Source organism: Tachypleus tridentatus, chromosome 1 (assembly GCF_004210375.1).
Source record: "Tachypleus tridentatus isolate NWPU-2018 chromosome 1, ASM421037v1, whole genome shotgun sequence".
Classification (NCBI taxonomy): Eukaryota; Metazoa; Arthropoda; class Merostomata; order Xiphosura; family Limulidae; genus Tachypleus; species Tachypleus tridentatus.
The window spans coordinates 29,755,474-29,778,198 of record NC_134825.1 but is presented as its reverse complement, the minus strand read 5'-3'; the positions used below and the strand labels follow the sequence as shown (position 1 = coordinate 29,778,198).

The 22,725-nt window shown below is 33.2% G+C and overlaps 1 long non-coding RNA gene across 2 annotated transcripts in view; it reads left to right on the top strand.

The window, feature by feature from the left end:
* Positions 1 to 22,725, top strand: part of LOC143245044 (uncharacterized) — a 32,391-nt gene extending 9,666 nt beyond the window's left edge. Inside the window, exons 3-4 of one of the 2 annotated variants that reach the window (XR_013025449.1) lie at positions 21,193 to 21,302; positions 22,020 to 22,725. This is a non-coding gene — a long non-coding RNA (uncharacterized LOC143245044). Of the gene's footprint in view, positions 1 to 3,302; positions 3,591 to 21,192; positions 21,303 to 22,019 lie in introns of those variants that run through there. The other variant, XR_013025448.1, reaches the window with a different exon arrangement.

Below are 22,725 nucleotides of genomic sequence, written 5' to 3'. Positions count from 1 at the left end.
TTATAATAAAGGTAAAAACAAAGAAATGTGTTAATATACAATCATGCTACTCTTCGCCAACATTTTTCGCCATCTACGCTTTTGTTATATATAAAGTAAGTTACATAGAATGTTAGGTTTAACGATAATTAAAGAAATGAACATGAAATATTTGGATGTTCTTCTCTTTTTTTTTGAGCAATCTAATAATAATTACAACAAACATGGGGAAATTAAGTTAAGCTTTATAGCGATGAGCAAACAACATGTAGTTAACTTGAGGTTATTGGATTATTTTAGTCGAATTATCAACTTCAAAGTTACAAACAAAACTCAAAACGAAATAAATACACAACATACGTAATTATTGTCATTGGGTTTTCTCTTTAATCTTTATTCGTTTTAGAAAAAGTACTTATTTCCTGGTCTCGATTGTCGATATTATAAAAATTTAAATACGATTTAACTAAAAATTGCATTTTATAATAGATGTTTCCAATTATAGGTGTTGCAGAAATTTTTGTACACATTCATTAAGATTTATTGCATTCTGGATATTATACATTATGATAGATGTTGCAGATATTGTTCTATTTCTGGATGTGTACCTTACATTCATTATGATAGGTGTTGCAGATATTGTTCTATTTCTGGATGTATACCTTACATTCATTATGATAGGTGCTTTATTATTCATTATGATAGATTAGATATTGTTCTATTTCGGATGTGCATTACTAGATGCCAAGTTTGATTTTCATAATTACTGTTTATTACTTAATATCGGGGGCATTACTAGGTTCTCATAAGGTTGGGTACATAGGAGCAGTACTTTTGGTGTTTTAGTATAATATCCATCATGGTTTTCTGTTCTGATATTTCAAAACACTAATTGGTGATTTGAGGTACTATCAAATAGAACTGGTTCACGGGCTCCGTGTAATAGTGTCTAACGACACCTCTACTTAAACTATACATGTAGACAAACTATCCATAGACCCTTAATTGTACATGAACGCCATTTCAGTAAACCAACTGAGCAAAATTCCACGAAAGAACGGTCAGGCGACTTCATGTTTGTTTTTGAAAAGTAAAGCAGTAAAAGAGTTTCTTGGCAGAGCCTAGTTGTCCAGTGGGATGTTCAGTGGTAAACATTTATTGTTACACTGTAGCGACTTATTGGGAAATTATACCATTAGGAGTTTGATAATTTCCTAACATTTCAATGAGGTAAAGTTCACTCTTTCTCTGAAACACCTACTGAACTGGTAATAACATAATTGCTTAGCCCCACTATAGTTAGACAATCATTTCTAGTTATTTAATAGATACTTACCACATAGTATAAATTACACGTTTAGTAAAGATATCGATTTAAGTATGAATTATAAATACTCTAATGAAAAAGCATGTCTGAAGAGACATAGCTGATCTCATCAAGCCATCAGTATCCATGTCAGGAGATACAACGGCTCTCACTAGCGATTTTCATATAGCACAAACAATTATCCCTAACTTGCAAATCAAATCATTTTAAAGACTGGTTGATTACCGAGTTGCTTCAAAACATTTTTAAATTAATACTTTTATGGGCATTGTTCGTTAATTTAATTAGCTTTAGCATTTCATTTACCTAATTTTATTACAGTATATCAGATTGAATTATTTGATATTTTTTCATCAGTTGTAAACAAGTGACTAAGTAACGGGTTCTTAATTATTCAGGGAAAAAATATTAGCGCATTATCAGAATATTGGCCCGGCATGGCCAAGCTCGTAAGGCGTGCGACTCGTAATCCGAGGGTCGCGGGTTCGCGCCCGCGTCGCGCCAAACATGCTCGCCCTCCCAGCCGTGGGGGCGTTATAATGTACGATCAATCACACTATTCGGTGGTAAAAGAGTAGCCCAAGAGTTGGCGGTGGGTGGTGATGACTAGCTGCCTACCCTCTAGTCTTACACTACTAAATTAGGGACGGCTCGGTGCAGTGGGCTAACAACCTACTCACTTAAATACCTGTTGAAGAATCCGCAAGCGATTGCGGCCCTATGTTCCTTGATGGAATCGAGAGGTGAATGAATGAATGAATCATAACATTACATTACGTATGTATATTTGTTTTTCACTTCTGATAGAAATGTCAATACTAAATTCTAAGAAAATAGTTTGTATACATTTAATTTTATACAAAAGTGATACACGTAACAACAAAAATTTGTAGCCAATTTTTAAAATTTGACTTCGATTATTCAAATCTGGCATGTTTGCTAAAAGCTATAGTTATTACCTAGCATGTCTTTAATAGAAGGGAAGAATTTAAACGGTCCAGTCCCAAACTTGAATATTCTTAAGTATGCGATTTCTCAGACATTTGGAATTGCTTGAAAATCTACTTCACACGAAATGAAAAAAACGTGATGCACCCATTGTTTTGTTTCGTGATAACGAAAGAATATTAATTTGAAGGTGGAGAAACAGGGATAATTTTAAAGTAACCACCTTAATTTTTGTTATTAGAGTTAATTACCTGCTTCAAGTTTCACCTCTTCCCTGTTGTAACTTGTATTCACTGTCTCGTAAGAATATTGTCACTGGGAAGTGTGATAAGGGCTCGTGTTAACCTACATGTATACTTATTGTTATATAAAGAGCTATGTATAAGCATATTGTCACTGGGAAGTGTGATAAGGGCTCGTGTTAACCTACATGTATACTTATTGTTATATAAAGAGCTATGTATAAGAATATTGTCACTGGTAAGTGTGATAAGGGCTCGTGTTAACCTACATGTATACTTATTGTTATATAAAGAGCTATGTATAAGAATATTGTCACTGGGAAGTGTGATAAGGGCTCGTGTTAACCTACATGTATACTTATTGTTATATAAAGAGCTATGTATAAGAATATTGTCACTGGGAAGTGTGATAAGGGCTCGTGTTAACCTACATGTATACTTATTGTTATATAAAGAGCTATGTATAAGAATATTGTCACTGGGAAGTGTGATAAGGGCTCGTGTTAACCTACATGTATACTTATTGTTATATAAAGAGCTATGTATAAGAATATTGTCACTGGGAAGTGTGATAAGGGCTCGTGTTAACCTACATGTATACTTATTGTTATATAAAGAGCTATGTATATTGAACATTCACTAATGCTTGGAACAAGCATATTCTTACAATATAGTAGCGAACGAATATGCTATGAATACTGTGGGATATGACACATTTATTGAATCCTGTTTTAGAAATTGTGCTGTGTCTTGGCTGCTCGTAATGTTTAACCTTAACTGCTTGCTGAATTTTTGGTCTATGATAGGTTGAATGGATTGGGAGTTTTCAGCTCTGACTTTTACTACAAAAAAGCCACGATTTTTGACCACTGGAAACAATCTATCGCCATTACGAGTTAGGACTTCCTAGCCGAGTACAAAGATTTGCTTCTTATACCTCCAACATAAGAAGACAATCGTGTTGCTTGAATCTGCAAATAAGGCTTACCTGAAACTTACACAGAGGTTGAAGAAGTTATATATTTCTGTCGAAAGGTATAATGTATGTATTATATAAAAATATGAATCTCAGTGTAACTTTTTTCATATTTTGTTGTTTCATTTAAATTTTATGGCATGTATCTTGATCTTTGTTTATTTTTTTAATTTTCTCTAACTTTCATCTTATTTACATTAAATATAATTTTATTCTCTGATTTCTTTAATTGTATTTATTTAGGTTGCCTTATATGTATTTATCGTGAATAATGGATTACACTTATGTTTTTGTCAAAACATTTGGTAAAAAAAAAAAAAAGAGAGAAGCCCAAGAGTTGGCGGCGGGTGGTGATGGCAAGCTGATTTTCTTCTAGTCTTACTCTGTAGGAACAGGTAGCCCTCGTGTCACTTTGCGCGAAATTCGAAACACACCAAAATATTTTATGTAGTATAATCACTTTACCCCATTCCATTCATTTTATGATCTGGTTATTGGTTAAATACTGTATTTTAGTCACTTTTATTATTACTTTAATTATCATCATATTGTAATTTCTTTAGCAGTCCGTTTTGCGTATTTTAGTTCTGTTCGATTTCTGATGTGTGTGACTACTGACCTGCATAAAGATTGTTAGTATGTTTTTTATTTCGCTCAATCTTATTTATTTTCATTTGATGTCTGATTTGTAACTTTGCTTCCTTTTGATGTTTTAATTTTAACGCTTACCTTCACTTGTACTAACTTGAGTATATTTTTGTATCATAAGTTTCAATTTGAATACCAGTTCACATATTTTAGCCTTCCCTCTAACGAACTTACCACACTAGAACCGGGATTTCGATACCACTGGTGGACAGAGAAGAGATAGTTCGTTGTGTTACTTTGTGCTCAACTTCAAACAAACTTTTAAATTTAAATACACTTTTTATTACAAATTTGGTTTTATATTAGAGTTAATTTTTTGAGTTTATTTTGATTGTATTTTTGAGTTGTATCGTTTTTTATTCTTGCTATTGCTGTTTGTTTTTGAATTTCGCGCAAAGCTACAGGAGGGTTATCTGCGCTAGTTGTCCAAAATTTAGCACTGCAAGACTAAAAGAAAGGCAGTTAGTCGTTACCGCCAACTCTTGGACTACCCTTTTACCAATGAACAGTGGGATTTACCGTCACATTATAGCGCCCCCACGGCTGAAGGGGTGAGCATGTTTGGTGAGACAGGAATTCGAACCCGCGACCCTCGGATTACGAGTCAAGAGCCCTAACATCTGGCCATGCTGGACCGCCATGATATTGAAGCCTTTGTGTTACCCTTTATTGTTATATGTAAGTGGCTTGGAGAGAGAAAGAGGGAAAACGTTTTTATTTAGCTTTCTAATTTGATGTAATTCTAAAAATCAGTCATGAAATATCCCGAGAACTAGTACAGAGTGTGGCAATATTACTCTCATATTATTATATCCTTTATAACTAATGTAAAATATATCCTTATTCTTGCGTATTCAAGTAATTTTTCTGTATGTATGATATAAGTATTTAGTGCCCTACTCATAAGCTGGATTTACAAAGTTTGGAGCAATAAACAAATTAACTTCCTTTGGTTAACGATAACTACAATGGTTAATCCCAGTGAAGCATATGCCAGCTCCACTTTGTGTTTTGAATTTACTACCTGTGTGAGACAAGTCCATTCCAGGAATTATTACAGATACCAGTGAAAATAATACGGGTGAGTTTGAGTGTTCTCGCTTTTGCATTTTTAATACTTATATATTTATCGATGACTTGTTGACGTAGATAATCTAAGAGATTACGAGATACCATACAAACAGTTCTATCTGTCATAAAAATGAGGATTTATTATTACTCGCTCTATTACCATAGATCTTTCATTAATTACACTTTTGTCATGTTTATATGATTGAACCTATCGGGACTTCAGCAGTTAATACAAGTTACGTATTGAATTACGAAGCTAACCAATCAAGTGAAAAGGTGAACTTCAGCAGTTAATACAAGTTACGTATTGAATTACGAAGCTAACCAATCAAGTGAAAAGGTGGACTTCAGCAGTTAATACAAGTTACGTATTGAATCACGAAGCTAACCAATCAAGTGAAAAGGTGGACTTCAGCAGTTAATACAAGTTACGTATTGAATCACGAAGCTAACCAATCAGGTGAAAAGGTTCCGTTACTTTATTTGTACAAAAAATATTTTATACATTCTAAAATTGTCTGGGGGAAGTGAGGTAAGACGGTCACTTTCGGGTAAACAAGACAATATCTGTACTTCATTATTTATGATGTAATGTCCTCCCGAATGATATATATATAGTTGTTGTTTTCTTGACTTTGTGCCTAAACATATTTGCAGGCGGGTGCAAATACGTATGGCCTATTTAAAATTACATTTGTTTGTTATTGAACTAATGTAAGTGCTTGTAATTTTTATGGTTATAAAGTCAGCACTGCAGATAATTTCATTACAAAAACATGGTAAATTATAGACAACCAAACATGTTACAGATCAAGTTCACATATATTTCTTAAGTGTGACCACCTTATGATGAGTGACTTAAGTTAACATTTACAACCCCATCGGCATCCTGTTACTGTTTTATTTCAATAACCGTGTTCTTATCTTAGATAATCCGCAAATTCTAATGATGCATGTTATTCCTAACTCCTATGGGAGAAGTTAAATAGTGATAAATGCATCATTTAATTTTTTTCTTTGAACTTTCTCTGAGTTAGTTAGATAAGAACCATTTCACCCCATCTTGGAGGCCGGTTTTACTCAATGCTACAGGTGAAACAGTAAAAATTCAACCGCGATTCTGTATTTTCATTTTCTTTACCCTGCAATAAATAATGCAAAATTATGTCTTTTGTGTCAGATTTGTCCAGTCTCGTTGTATCACTCACATACTCTAGGAAAACTTGTTTAAGTTATCAGATTCTGATTTTTTTCCTCATTAATTTCGGCGAATATACAGTTATTGGCAGGCCTAGTTATCTGATATTTGCTGAGAAAGCAGAATTTACCCGAAAGTCTTACAACTTTATGTAAAATATTAAGTCCCATAAACCTGAATTTTAGAGCATCAGCCTTCTTATGCTGAACTTTTTATTCGCTGGATGCTAATTTGTTCAAAAGCTCCAGTTGGTTAAAGGATACGTTAACCAATTTTGGATTTTCTCTAATTTAATACAAATGTGTTAAAATTTTCTCTGACAACCATCTTGATACTTACTTTGAAGCATAGGCTCTATCATAACTCTGTAATAACATAGTTTGGCATAGGAAATCAGTATAAAACTATCTGTAAAAATAGGCTTAATTTAATAGAAACAGAGTACTAAAGAGAAATGGAGTGGTGGCTTTATATGCAGATTGTGAGTTACACCCTGTTGACATTGAAAATATTAAGAATAATAGCGAGGAGACTGAATCCACTTGAGTTTCTGTTAGCGGATAGAGTCAAACTGTTCAAGATGTTTATTTGTTTTTGAATTTCGCGCAAAGCTACACGAGAGCTATCTGTGCTAGCCGTCCCTAATTTTGCAGTTTAAGACCAGAGGGAAGGCAACTAGTCACCCACCGCCAACTCTTGGGCTACTCTTTTACCAACGAATAATAGGATCTACCCTCACATTATAACGCTCCCCACGGCTGAAAGGACGAGCATGTTTTGTGTGACGGGGATTAGAACCTGCAACCCTCGGATTACAAGTCGAACGCCTTAACCCACCTGGCCATGTCGGGCCTGTTCAAGATGTATTTCTTCACTAATTTGTAAAGAAACCTAATATGAATAATGCTATTTTAGATTTATTGTTAACTTTTAATATAGAAATAGTTGAAAGGTAGAAATAGGGGAACACCAAGCTGTAAGTGGTCATTGTTGTATTAAGTTCAATGTTTTGCTGCATAAAAAATAAGAAATATTGATATTTTGGTTCCAATTTTCATAAAAGCAAATTTTGTTAAGGGATGCGCAAGAATTATGTGTTGTGAATTGGCCATCTGACTCACTTGGAAACACTAAGAAAATGTGGATAATTTTTTAAAAAAATTTCAACATTCTAAACAAATATACTTCTTACAATAAGACAAGGGTAGCTGCAAGTATAGACCAGGTTGGGTCACAAAGGGTATGAGAAATAAAATTAAAGAAATAATAATAAATTGATTGCTATTATAGAAAATTTAGAAGATTATAGAATACCACAAACGTTTGTTAAACAGGACATAAGGATGCCCAAAAGGACGTATGAAAAATTTTTGCTGAAAATATAAAAATTAATAGTTAGGATTTTTTTTAAAGTACATTAGGGATAAAAAAAATTTTGAGATTGAGATAAAACCCTTAAGGGATGACAAAGGAAGGCTTGTATCTGGTGAATTTGAAATGGCTAGGTTATTAAATTCTGCTTTTTCTTTAGATTTACTAATGAAAAAAAAGTCGAACAAGACAACTGCACTAAGTCTTAACTTGTTAAAATAAAATTGGAAAGTCTAAAGAGTGACAAGACTTCTGAGCCAAATAACACTTCCACAAGGGTTTTAAAGGAGGTCAAGGATTGGACATGTGAACCATTTGCCACAATCTGTTGTAAGTTCTTGAATAGTGAACAAGTACAAGCAGACTGAAAATTAGTTAATGCTACTCCTTCCTTCAACAGAGGTAATATAATCTGTCCTACTAATTATAGACCTATTAGTCTTTTATCAGTTGTGGGAAAAGTTTTGGAAAGTCTGATAAATGATAGAATTTTATTTGAAAATTTATATGGTTCTAGTAATGGAAAATGTTGCCTTACAAATCTTTTGACATTCTTTGAAAATGTTACTGAGTGTGTATTTGGTGTATCTGGACTTTTAGAAAGCATTTGACAAAGTTCCACATAAAAGACTCGCAAATAAACTTGTATCTATAGATGTGTAGGATAAGTGAACTAATTGGTTAGATAGTTGCTTTATGGAAGAAAGCAGAGGGTTGTTTTCAATACAGCTCAATCAAACTGAATTAATGCTGCAAGTGGTGTACCTCAAAGTTCAGTCTCAGGACCATTGCTCATTTTGCTTTACATTAATAACACAGATAAATGAGTGGTCAAAAAATTCCTAAATGTGCTAATGATATCAAGGTCTTGGGTGTTGCTGGCTGTGGAGAGGATACTGCTTCTTTACAAATAATGTAGGTCATTTAATAAGCTGGGCAAATAAATGACAGATGAGTTTAAATTATGATAAATGCAAGATATTGCATGTGGTGTATCATAATTTGAATCAAAAGTATAATTTGGATTGAGATAACCTTAAGAGGTTCTTGGTGTAATGGTTCATCAGCCACTTAAAACATCCCAGAAGTGTGCTGTTGCTAGTTGTAGGGCAAATAGAGTTTCAAGTTGTATTTATATAAATATTAAATACAAACCTAAAGAGGTTGTAATTTTATTGTATAGGTCACTGATTAGGTAGACCACATTTCGGATATTGTGTTCAGTCTTGTGCTACATACCTTAGAAAATACATTAAATTGTTAGAAAGAGTTCAGAGGAGGGTTAATAAAATGGTATCTAGGATGAAAGAGTTGTTATATGAGAATATCATCAACATTATCAAATCATAAACACTTCAAACAAATGCCATCTTTTTTTCAAGAGAAAATTATTTTAAAGCATGAACAATTTTCATGCTTAACAGCGAGAATTATAGAACTAGGGGACACAAATATGGGCTAGGTACGGTAGAATTCGCCTTCAGTTAAGACAATTTTACTTTTCAAATAGAGTGATTGGCCTATGAAAATGATTGACTTCAGATGTTGTGAAGGCAGTAAATTTGGGTGAGTTTAAAAGAAAGCTTGATAGATAAATGAATGATAAGAGCTGAATTTATTTTTTTATTATTTAACAGTTTTAGTTTGGCTTAGAGGATAGATGAACAGGTTTCTTGTGGTCCCTAAATCTTATTTAAAGTTATAACCCACCCCTTCTTCCAGACTGTTTATAACTTATCTAGAGTAAGAAAATTATTGTTTTCTAGCGTTCATTGTAGTGTTTTAATAACACACAAATCTATGTGTTCTGAATATGGTTACTTAACTAGTATTTCTTTGTATGTTATTATCCAGCTGCTTGATATATGTGATAGTGAATGAGGAGTTATTACTGAAACCCTTATCTTGTGAACCCATAACCTCATTTCTTCACAAAATCAGGATTTATGTATAGTACGGTTGTTCAGAACACTTTTTAATAACAATCAGAGTGCTCCTGAATACTAACTTGTCTCTGGCATATTATCCAGCAATGACCACTAGTCTTTTCGAAGAAGTTTTGCAGTATGCCATGTATCACTTTTGTAAATTCTTTTCACCCATTGACTGGGAGAAAATGTCGCGAAAGTTGTTATACTTATCAGAATGCACACATACTTTGTCAAATGTTACCATATACTGCCATTTTCCCTTGAATAAGTACCGTTTATATAGTTTCCTACAATTAGTGTTGTTTTCCTGAGTATGTGATGGATGCAGTTTGTGCACATGTCACTTGTGTCGAGATTCAAGAGAGAGATCCTTCTTAATTATGTTGCCTAGCGTTTCCTGCGTTACGTGAACGGCTTTTGTCACATATTTTTATGTTCGTGGATTGTCATTTACTACAATTTACTTACCACGACTGGGGTACGACTTAATGCAGGTCTCTTTCTGGGTGGTTCTGGTTCCCCAAGTTGATTGATGTTATTTTATTATCCAATATCATTGAATATAAGGATATCCCTCTCTTGAAAATTTGAAGTTCACGATTTGAAGACATCTTTATGAATTTAATGTGTACATAGTTTGCTTCGGAAAGAGTTGTTATTTTCTTTCCCAAAACGATCAATTTTTAGTGGTGTATACTACTACCTACGAAAGCCATGCAATGCCGAAATACAGTTCTGATAAATGTCATTTGTGATGTCACATGGATTACAGATATTTGTATTCAAAATAGTTTCAATACAGCTATTCAACCCATTGTATTTCCTCATAATTTTATAAGTTCTCGGGTTTTCTCGTTACTGTATCAGTAGAAAATGATAATTAAATTTAGTGCAGATAAAAAATAATTGATGTGGACTAACGGTAACTTAATACTTTTTCTGGGAATTACCAGCAAAATGGCAATATATAATATTCTTTGTTAGCTCGAGCACCCGTCTGTTAAACGAGTGAAATAGAAACTTGTTTGTTATAACGGATAACAGACTGTGCATCTACTGTTTGTTAACATAATAAACATTAAACGTGCAAGAATAAGATTTGTTTGTTTTGAATTTCGCGCAAAGCTACACGAGGGCTATCTGCGCTAGCCGTCCCTAATTTAGCATTTAAGGCTGGTGAGAAGACAGTTAGTCATCACTACCCACCACCAACTTTTGGGCTACTCTTTTACCAACGAATAGTGGAATTGACCGTCACTTTATAACGCCCCTACGGCTGAAAGGGCGAACATGTTTGATGTGACGTGGATTTGAACCCGCGACCCTCAGATTATGAGTCGTGTCCGTTAACCACCAAAAGTGCAATAAAAATACATGAAGTTACCAATACTGAAAAGAAAAATATAGTGTTTTCAAGAATTCTAACAGTAGTAGTTACACAGTTCATTCCTTATGTTGAGATATACACAATATTGGTCGTTTTACCGAAATACAATATAAAATTAGATGAAGGGCAATCCTCACTTCAATAACATTCCTCGTGTCATCCTGTATCACTATTTCAAGATTGGTATTTATTGATCACGGAATGTGGAAACATAAAAGGATTGGTTGGTTGATTTAGTGTTTTATGGCACAAAGCAGCTAGGCTATCTGCACAAAACATTCGGATAAAAAGTTAAAACTTAATTTAGTAAAATTCATAAAAGGAAATTAAGGTAAAACAAAACAAAGTAAAAAAACACATAAATAGCATAAAACCAATGTTTACATCTAGTCTACAACGTTAAGAATAACACTATAGTAATTCAAACTGTAAAGGACTTTCTGTAGCGTAACTGTAATTATAATGACTCTCCAGGAAGGCTAACAGGTAAGTACAAAAATCACCACCAGTCACCTGAAGTTGGCCTTTTCACTCCTGGTTTCGAGTTATTTAGCGTTACGGCCAGTTTCTAATTTGAAACTGAACTAGATGAACTGTGATTTTTAAAAGAGCGCCACATTATAAAGCTGTAATGTATAAATGGAAAAACTTGAATGGCATTAAAAAGATTAATAGTCTTTAAAAAACTAAAAACATTACCAAGGTGGGCAGTGTCACCATCACCAATAGCACTGTCTAATGTTATGGACAAACCTTGGGCAGAACATGCTTAAAATGGCGCCGTCGTTGAGAGTCGTAACGACGATAAGAAAGTAAAATGTGGCTTTTTGTGATCTGGGTGTTACACAAGCTACACACTGGTGCATAAGTAACGGATACACATACATATATTGACGTGTTTTTTCTGTATAGATAATCGTATATAAATTTTAATCGGAAGAAGTTTTATGCCAATGTTAACTATTAACAAAGTTTTCCTTTTCATTACGATCAAAATTATATATATGGTGGGAAAAAATCCAAACAACTACTGGGTTAGATCGGTTTGGGGGATATTACCATTTTATAGAAAAAAATAGATAGATCTTTTTAATGTTTGTTGTTTAATTAATTCATCACAACTAAAATACATTAATGGACTTCACTTATTACGAACACAAGGTATTACAATTGTTACACATATAAATAATTTATATTGTGGCTATAGTACAGTGTAGGAAAAACAGTTGCTGTTGGTGTTCCTATAGAACAAAATCACATCAGGCTATCTGCTGACTCCACCGAGGGGAATCAAACGCCTGATTTTAGCCTTGTAAATCCGTAGACTTACCGCTGTACCACTGAGGGAACTGTTGTTGGTATAAGTAAGGATGTCAATATGCCTTGTTTGTTACCTATACGATTATTTTATGTTAATGTTTTTGTTACGTTTGATATTCTTTTACCGCCAGTAACAAGTTAATATACCGCCAGAAGAACTGCTAATAAACTTAATTGGCTGAAAGTTGGCTATGTATCTTAATAATAGGACCAATAGTAATATAATTTCCTAAATCAAAGTTAACAGGTGACTTAAGTCAATCTTTTCTTAACACAGTTTTTAGTTTTGTTAATTTGACTTTATAACAAATACGGGAAAAAATCAATTTGAAAGAAAGTATATACGCCTCTCACGTGTACATAACGAAATATACTCAACTTGTAGATACGAAACGTGCATAATTGAAAAAAAATACAATAACCACACTAAACAAATACAAGCCTTTTTACTAACTGCATCGAGTAAACCATACTGGTAAATATGAGTAAGTTTTACTAAGGACACTACATTATTTATCAGTGCACTATGGTAGAGGAGTTTTACTAAGGACACTACATTATTTATCAGTGCACTATGGTAGAGGAGTTTTACTAAGGACACTACATTATTTATCAGTGCACTATGGTAGAGGAGTTTTACTAAGGACACTACATTATTTATCAGTGCACTATGGTAGAGGAGTTTTACTAAGGACACTACATTATTTATCAGTGCAGTATGGTAGAGAAGTTTTACTAAGGACACTACACTATTTATCAGTGCACTATGGTAGATGAGTTTTACTAAGGACACTACATTATTTATCAGTGCACTATGGTAGAGGAGTTTTACTAAGGACACTACATTATTTATCAGTGCACTATGGTAGAGGAGTTTTACTAAGGACACTACATTATTTATAAGTGCACTATGGTAGAGGAGTTTTACTAAGGACACTACATTATTTATCAGTGCACTATGGTAGAGGAGTTTTACTAATCAGCGTTATAAAAGTAAGATTTTGTTGGATATTGATGCTTTTCTACACATAATTTAACATTGTGCAAAATTTAATGAAATGAATAGACTGTACTACTTTCTTCTTCATTTAATTATATAAATCCCCATTTTTTATAAAGCATTTAAAATACGGGTAGGTTCAATTTTACAAGTGTATAGAATTTTATTTTAAATTTTTATGCCTTAATAGTTTGATATATTATATAAATCCCCATTTTTTGAAAGCATTTTTAATATGGATAGGTTCAATTTTACAAGAGTATAGAATTTTATTTTTAACTTTTATGCCTTAATAGTTTGATATATTATATAAATCCCCATTTTTTTGAAAGCATTTTTAATATGGGTAGGTTCAATTTTACAAATGTATGGAATTTTATTTTTAACTTTTATGTCTTAATAGTTAGATATATCGTCTTAGCTGCTTCTTTATATTTTAAATGTCAGCATTCATTTGATTGGTTAGAGATAAAAAATAACATTATAAAGAAACACAGTAAAGTTCAATTGAAAACAAACTTCCATCTTATATTTTTAGAAAATTTAAACTGGTTAGTGTTACACGTATTTTGTTAGATTTTACCTTCTAATAACTTTTCACACAGATCTAAAAATATATAAAATCATAAAAATATTAGGATATTAAGCACAAAAATAGGTAAACGGCTTAATATACCTATCTCCTTGTAGATTAGTTTTTAGTCACAATATACTGGAAAACTTTATAATGTTTATTAATAAGTAGCGAAGCTTTCCCAGAAATCTAACGTTTAATAATAAATAGTGAGAACGTTTCAGGGATCTTTCTAACGTTTAATGAAGTCAGATACGTTTCTGACGTTTGTTTATATGCAGTGAGGATTTGATGGAAACGTTTATAACGCTTTATACTGCGTAGTTAGGACTTGGTGAAAAACATTACAATATTTGATACTATTTAGTTATGACTTGGTGGATAACGTCATAACGTTTAGTGTTATGTTGTGATGACTTCGTGGAGAGTTTCTCACTTTACTCTTTTTAATGCTTGACTCTTTACAGTAGAATGACAGAGGATTGGGGTTGCGTTCATGCGTTAACACGTGTTTATAAGTCGCCCATGAAAGCGTCATTGTGCAACCAGGTAAATGAGTGTGGTAGGGCATAATTCACTGTACTATACTGATTAGGTTTTCAACAGATGTGTAACGTCGTAAACGAATTAGATGAGTCGACATTTAATGATAAGTTATAAACCGTAACCGTGTTATTAAAAACTGTTGAAGTCAGACGCGAAGCTCGTCTGAGCGCAAACTCTGTAATTGTCGTCGAGATGCACGTGTCAGGAAATGTCCCACCCAGGAATAACGCGTGCCTTGTGGCAGTTTGCTTCAATTGAAAAGACCCAGATCAAGTATCAGACATGTGATTATTTTGTAGCAAGGTTGCCAACACCTCTGTTAATTAAAAGTCTTTTTTTTCCCGCTATCAGAGCAGCATGGGAGCTCGTTTGTTTTGTCAGTGCCCCAGACAATAGAACACAACACCAGCTGGCACTAGCTAACATAATACGTTCGCTTTTTCGGAGAAAGAAAGAAACTTCGAAACGAAGATCAATAAGATATTATCTCAAATCTTTAAACAAAACCAATAACAACAAACAGTACATCTACTTGAAATAATGCAGGATTATTCCTCGTGTGAACGTTATTGTGTTAGAAATGTGAGGTATCTTCGCTTCTTTAAAAGCATTATACAGGATTATTTCTCCTCTCAATAATATTCAGCTTTAGCATTAACTTTCTGAACGTTCTTAAGGTCTTGTTAAGTTTTTAAATGTAATAATATATTAAAATATTTCTAAAGGTTTCACACCAGATAATGGTAAACAAGGAAGTAAACATCTTGATATTAAATTGTTTTTGAGCGAGATATTTCATGGCAGATACCAGTAATAAAATAACATAGGCAAAAACTCATTTTCAGTGATATAAAGTTTAAAATGCATTAGTTACACCCATTATATCTTCCGTACTATGGCCTGATCTTATAGATAAATAGGTGTTTCGTGTTCATTATTAGTAATATTAAAATGAACGTATCTAATTATCGTGTAAGCAATCTTACAATTAAATTTATTTAAGCAAGTAGATATTTTCATGAATGTATTCGATGAAAATTCGACAAATGAAAATAGCCTACTTACAATGCTTCTCGATTTAGAGCTGTAAAAAAAAAAGAAAAAAGAAAAGACTTTTATGATTCATTTCATGACTCAAAGCTTCTTTAAATAACAGATAAGTTATTGAAATATAACAAGAAGCTATTTTGAAGTATTTTACACAATTTAAAAAAAACTAACGTTAAGATTATGTAAATTAATAAAAATGATCTCAAAGACATGTTTGTTTACTGCTTGCATGTTTTTACTTCTTTAGTGTAGCTTTAATGTTTACCATTTTTCAGATATGATACGCATATAAATTACTCACAAGATACATTAGATACAAGTAGATATATTCTACTACTCAGCTGAGATGTGATCATATACCAACGTGTACAAGTCATCAACGTTAACAGTCTCATCCAATCTACCTCTGATGCTTAGACTAATTAACTTGGTTTTGAATTTCAAGCAAAGATACACAAGGGTTACCTGCGTCAGCCGAATCTAATTTAATAGTGATAAAGTAGAAGGAAAGTAGCTAGTCAACATCACCCTTTGCCAATTATTTGTATACTCTTTTACAAAGGAAAAGCGGGAATGATTATCATATTATAATGCTCTCACGGCTGAAAGAGTGAATATGTTTAGCGATTGGGATTCGAATCCACGATTTGCTGATTTCGAGCCACGTTAAAGCTTCTGAAGTTATCAGTTTTACAGAGGCTCGTCAGTAACATAAAACTTAAGCTTGTCTACATTTCCTGTGCGTGTATATTTCTTGCAAAACTATTGTAAATCGTAATTTACCTCAGTGAATTGCTGGCAGACAATACATACACAAGTCCAGCTATAAATGATTTATTTCCATACTGCCATACCCAGCAAATAAGCTTGGAGTTTCTTCACACCGCTATTGTTTTTTTCATTAACATTGCCTATTGCAGAATGTAGCAATTCTACACTGTGATGCTTCTGCACTTGGCGGAGAACCGTATATCAGATCCGTTTGGACCTGTATTTTCATACAATTATCAGAAGACTTTGAACGACTTCAAGTTTACTGTCCCTCAGTATGGTAGGCGCTCATATCAATCAGTTTAGTTAGGGTTTATAAATTTAACAATAAAATGCTTGACAGTCTGTCCTGTAGCTTAGCTAATCAATTAGATTGAGAATGATATGGTTAAATATTCCTTTTTACTACTTACAACACTTGAACCAACACTGCAAGCAAGTGTATGTTTAAGTTAACTTCTCAATCTATCTGACCTCATCAGGAGCACCAGAGTGTAACAGCCAATGTTCAACTAACACATATATGGCAGACTTTTCAAAATGTTAGTTGATGGTTATACTTCACCCCACTTGGTGAAATAACTGTTAATGTGCTGTTTCTTCAGATGATCAGCTGTATCTACGTCAGTTCTCTCTTCACGCTCTATCTGAATTTTACCTGACACTGCTATTTTTCCTGAGAAATGCACTGAATATAGTTCATTTAACATTACTTATTTTTACATTAATGCAGAAAAATAAAAATATTTCTACACGTTTACGATAGTCTGTAGAATTCCCTATTGTCATCTAGTTCTTGCATTTGCAGAGCCCGAAGCATTTCATGTTTCTGAGATCTGTAGGCCATTATCTGCATCAAAAGATGGCTATCACGTCTCATTGGCTTATAAAAACAATAGAGCATGTAATCATATACGTGTAATTGACTATAAATATGTCAGATTGTGCATGCATCTGTACTATCCATTCAAACACTGAAATTTTACTTCTCATATGGCTTGACGTCACTGCTACTGGTATATCCTTACCCACTTCATCATGTCCAGAATCTGGCCATTTAGTGATGGAAATGCTCTTAGGGCTTGAAAAAATGTTTCCTTGATGCTGACTTGATTTGTGTTATTGCAGCATGTTTATCTAACACAAAGTAACAATCTCTGAGATTTTATAAATCATTATTTTAACACATGGCCCGCTGACACGATGAAATTCCTACTATGCAAATAACACGAGTAATTGTTTTTACAAGTACTACTATTGCAAGTGGTCACTTCTTTATCATACAGTATTGGCAAACAAGAGTACTGAATGCATGACTGTTATATACAATCATGTACTCCATCATGTCCTGTGACAAAGCCATGCTAACTTCATTATAATTGGCATCTGTATTTATAATGAATGGAGAATGTTAGCGAGACTAAGTCAACACTGGCACTTCCTTCAGTGAAGGCATACCTCCAGAATTGGTATGTATTTTGACATTTCTGTGTCAATAGAAAGTGTTCATTAACCTTAACAAAAGCATGCAGTAGTGTAATTATTATAAAAAAAATGACAACAAAGTATTGATAGTATAATGAAATATACACAGCAAGCATTTTCTTGGTTCAATTGCAAGCTAGTCTTTGATGTACTACAAACCATTTTCAAGCTCATACATGTGACTTTAAATCTGGAATCAAAGAAAAGTTTGTAATCTCTTCCATTGTAGTTCTATAAGGATAAGTACTATTAACTGTTGAACATTGCTTTCACCATCACAGAGTGAGTGTCATGACATAGAATTCAGACAGTCCTTCTTGAGTGCTGGCAGCAGTTTAGCTCTACTTTTATTATCCATTATATTTGCCAATATAAAGACAGGTGAAATGTGCTGAACCAACGAGCACCTTGGAATACATTCCATTCATCTACGTATGGTAGAAAATATGCGACAATATGTATTACCATGTTCACCTATCCATAACTTTGGCATTTCTTCCTTGCTTTCGACTTTCACTACTGCATATGTTCATACACTTTTCAAAAGCTGTATTATTCTGCTGTTTAACATCCATTCAGTTTCAGTAGTAGATATCTCTGGTGCACCAATAAAGCTTGTATGGTAATTGTTTAATTGGATATGCATAACCATTGCTTATGTAAAGATGTGTGACTGTTGTCCAGCCCAATCAGCCATCTGATCCTACAAAAATATTAACAAACGCTGTGAGCAATTCACTGAGTCCATATCTTTGACTGACAACAGGATGTTGATATCTTCTTTTGTCCCAGTATGCAGAATAATATGACCATGTCGAGATATTCCAGTGTTGAAACTTCCTAGATAAAGAAGAGATGACCTTCAATCTCATGAGGTACCACATGGGCTCACTTGGTAACCTCCTTGAAAACTTGTTGATAATAGTAGAAAATGCCTCCTATGTGCATCATGTAAGTCGTCTGCATAAGTGACTACATTCTCTTGTGACTCTTACTTTTTAAACTTTTGAACTCGGCCTTATAAACTGTTTAGTTCTCTACACGAACATTTGGTATAGCTTGTTAACAAGTATACCATAGTTATTGAGCCGTGCTTCATCCAAATTCCATGGGTCATGGAACTAGCCTGTATAATATCAACACCAGAAAATGTACCATTTGTCTCTGAGTCCAGTTATTCCAAGTAATAATTTTTTTGAAATGAATGAAGAAATGGAACAGATCTTTTTTGATATTCTCTTCTTTTTCTTCAAATCACCAACAAGTGATACACACAGAATTCAATTGCTGGCTTTCGACTAAACATTTTGGTATTTCCTGTCCTCAATGGAACCGCATGGCGAGCGGTAATGGGTGATACCACTGTCATCATAATGACACGATATGTGACACTTTTTTACCAAATCCCTTAGTGTCCTTAGACGCTAAATGCAGTTTTGATGTATCAGTTTGTGTTGCCAGCCTTGAATGTTACTAACTAACGCTAATCCCGTTGGATCATAACAAGATGTCATATGCTTGACCTAATGGTGTTGCAATGAAGTTCACCGGACTTTTTTTTCGTCCCGTGAATGTCTCTGTAGTCTGAAAGCTTGAGTTTGTTTTACTGTTGAATCTTAATTTCTTACAATAGTGTTCAGGTACTATTGCAACAGATGCAAAGCTTTATCACTAATTTAATTACGCCTAGAGAATAAGTAACATTAAACTTTGAATCTGGCTGTTTGATATTAAGACCAAGGCCAGATTTATATTTCAAAATTAGCTACACTATTAATACCTAATAACTTGGCATGAATTTATACCAATTATTCACTTTTACAATTGAAATATAATTTAAGTTTCTGATGTGAGCTAAAAATTCTACCATGTATGTCCTGGTTTAGTTAACTTGTTGGTGTTACTAAATGTTTTCTCGTTCAACTATTCAATTTTAGGGTGAATGACTGACACCAAAATCCAATGTTTGATATCTCGAAAGTTATTTAAAGAACTAGGACACTTTCACTACTAGACATAATATTAGTTAAAGGTATGACAAGCACTTCCTGAGTTACCAAGGGGAAATCTTCAGTACTTTACCTCGCCTTTTCTTCTTAACATGCAGTGACATGTTTTTCCCAGTTAAAGCTGTCCCAAAGATATTATTTTCATTAAAATTCCAGTGACATGTCTCTTCAACTTTTCATTCAAGGATAACATACTTTAAATATTGGGATTTTAAAACTGTTACTTTGAGAAAAAAATAGAAGTACATAAATTATACAAACATTTTTTAATAAACATATTTTACTATCTGAGACTTTCATCAACCTTTTTTCTTTCAATGGGTGAAGATGTTGTGGTGGCATTTAAGATAACTGTTTTTGTTATTATTGAAAGGCAGTGGAACCTAAAAGGAAATATTTTATTTTTCTTTGAATTAAAGGACTTAACAACTTGATTTAAAAAGCATGAATAATTCTTAAGCAAATATCTGTACATGGTGTTATTATAGGTTTACACTAATCGACCAATGATTCAAACACATATTAGTATTAGTCGCTTAAACCTCAGCTGCTCTTTATACCACGAGGCTTTTCTGCTGAACAGCTTAAAGCGTTGAGAAAAATAAATTAGGAGTTCTAATACACTTTTTCTATCCTTTCTCCATCTTTTTATAAGTCAACTTCAGTTTATGTTTCTCAACAAGGACTAAAAACGATATAAGTTGACACCGTTATTGGTAGAAGAGAAATATTCGTGGTGAAATATGAGATTTTGTTCATTTTGTTTGGTAGCCACCATCAAAGGCCCCTGATGTGACATCTGGTTAAAACCCTGAAAACAATACAACACAATGCACTTAACTAAAGAAATGTGACGCTTTGAACGAGCAATCACCTGCAAGCTTTGAAACATATTTATTACTCCATTTAGCAAGGTGTGAAACGTTTGTACAGGCCTAGCTAGACGAAAGCTGCATTCTGGAAAAGCACTGTAAACCAGCAGGCCTATTACTTGGGATAAAAATGATTTCAGACTGGTGAGAGTGAATTTTAAATCAGAGGTGTATAAAATATAAATTTGAAATGAGATCTGATTTATTCTCCTTAAAGGACAAATAAAAAAATTAAAATAAATATGTAAATAAAAATCTGTAGCTTAATATGACTTTTGTCAGACGTGTATAATATATAGACTATGCGAAAAATCACAAAATAGACATTTGAAATGCTTCTAGAATATAAACCATGAAAATTAATTTTGTAACTTTGTAATCACGTTTGCTGCTTTTATTTCCAAATCAACATGAGATCTATTTACTCATCTGTGTGCTACAGGCTTCTTAAATTAACTTTTTCATTTCCTTCTTCGTTGTCTCATAGCTTTCAGAAAGATGATATGTCCTGAAATACCAAGGAAGTGAAAACTGAGATTTCCAATATATGAGACTCAAAGTTTCGTTGGTTAAAACCTCTACTGTGTAAGGGGAGATGTGAGTATGAATTCCGTCTATTGTAATGTTTGTTAAAATATTATACTCATCTCAACCACGAGACATGAAGAGGGAATGATGGACCCCATTTCTTTAAAAAATACCTTTACCTCTCACGAGAAAAATAAAAACAACTCGTGCTTTTCATCCTTCAATGACAATAGCTATTTTTAGGTTAGCTCGCGATGGAACTGTCACGAAACGTAAATCTTTAATGGCTATCGCGTTTTGACAGACAGAAGAAAAAACATTTCAGATAAAAATGACAGTTCGTAGAACTGGTCACAAAATGATTAAATGTTGATGTTCTTTTTATTCGCTAGCAGAAGATTCAGTTTCTTGAATTGCTAAAGAAACGTTTCTAAAGACGCAGAAACTGAGAAGTTTCACTCACTGTCAAATTGCAATGATATCTAAAGATTGAATGAAATTAAATACACTTTTAATCTTCAAGGTTTTCGTGTGTTGAGCATTGTTTGAAAAGTTACATTACAATAATGTGTTGTGCTAAAAGTATAAATTGTGATATGTAATTTCTTTTGAATGTTTATAAGTTTATCGAGTCAAGTCACAATAAAAACAATGTTTTGATAATTGTATCAACGTAACAAATTAATATTGTATTCAAAATATTAATAACTTGAGTTGACCATACAAAAATGTTCCATGAAATCAATGTTTACCTTGATTCATTACCCTTTACTGTTTTGTTTGCAGAAAACAAACATCTGTTTCAATGGAGTTCACACAAATTAAAGTTGTGAAGGATTTTAACGGAAGAGGATTTACTTGACAACAATTACCAAATGTATTCCTCCCTGCTTTTCCAACAGGTGTGCACGTGTTATCGAAGGAAAATGGGATAAGCAAGAATGAAGCTGTAAAAAAATAAAAAAAAATAAAGACTATAACAAAACTAGAACAAAAATATAAAGGAAAAATGCTAAGTCAATAAAGTGTCTACTGAAAGAAAAACATCAAACACAAAAACACGGAAACGAGGAATTATTCTGAAAGAACAAATTTGAATGCCACACAACATATTCTAAAATCATCAAAAACAGCGAAGCGTACGTTTCCTGTGTAAAAATGAAGCATTTTGTTGTTTCCAACGAATTTTTAAATGGTTACACGATGTTTTACGAAAAATCAATTGTTGTATTAATTTCTTTAGATAATCAATAAGTGTGATGTTTATATTATTCATGATTTCCAAGGTAGATGGCACTGCAGTCGATAATTTATATCTTGTTTATTCTGATACTGGTTTTCGTTAATACAGAGCTATACAACAGGCTAGTTGTGCTCTGCCCACCAAGTGTATCGAAACCCAGTTTCGAGAGCTGTAAGTCAGCATACAGTGGCGGACATATTCTGAAATAAAAGTTATGTATAAAATAAAGAAAACATAGTCAAATTATGG